Genomic DNA, 745 nt, shown 5'->3' with positions numbered 1-745 from the left:
AGTATCCCTGCCGTCCCCTCCCCGGGGCCACTCTCCTAAAAGGCTGGGGCTGAGGGGGCCAAGAAGCAGCTGAGGACATGAGGTGGAGAAGGGACATGGCCAGAATGAATGGCTGAGCAGGGAACCCCCGAAAAGCCAGAGTGGGCTGGCATGGCAGAAGCCCAGATGCCTCTGCTCAGCTGCTGGCATCAGCTGTTTCAGGCTGGGCTGGGGGCCATGCCGGCTGGAAGCCCATCTGTAACGTCATGCCAGGGTCAGGCTCTTGCCCTGGCCCTGAGCTGGGTATGGGCGCTCAGGACCCCAGATTTGTTGCCTTGTCCCCAGAGGTCCCCAGCAGCATCCATGGGCTGGGCTGCCTGGAGCCAGCTCCCCCCTCCTCTGCACCCCCAGCACTGCCACCCGCCCCAGCATGGGGGGCTCAGCCCCCTCTGATGCCTCTCCCGGGCTCTTTGTGGCTCAGGATGGGCTCTGTGGGTGCTTTTCAGTATTGTCCCCTCCCCGGCGAGCATCCCCGTGCTCTGTGGCTCATGCCGGCCGCTTTGTGTCATTGGGGGGGTCCCTAGGCAGGACTGCTGTGGCCACCCCTGGCTGGTTTGCCCATGGGCAGCCTAAAGGGGAAGGGAAGGGGGTTTTAGCACGTTATGGAAGAAATACATGGAGGAAACAATCAGTCGAGCACGAGGTTGCCGAACTGCCAAGCCTTGCAGCGTGGACACCCTGCTCCCTGCAGCCATGCTGGACATGC

This window comes from Phaethon lepturus, unplaced genomic scaffold, assembly GCF_000687285.1.
Source record: "Phaethon lepturus isolate BGI_N335 unplaced genomic scaffold, ASM68728v1 scaffold39587, whole genome shotgun sequence".
Classification (NCBI taxonomy): domain Eukaryota; kingdom Metazoa; phylum Chordata; class Aves; order Phaethontiformes; family Phaethontidae; genus Phaethon; species Phaethon lepturus.
Note: the sequence above shows the minus strand (reverse complement) of the source record.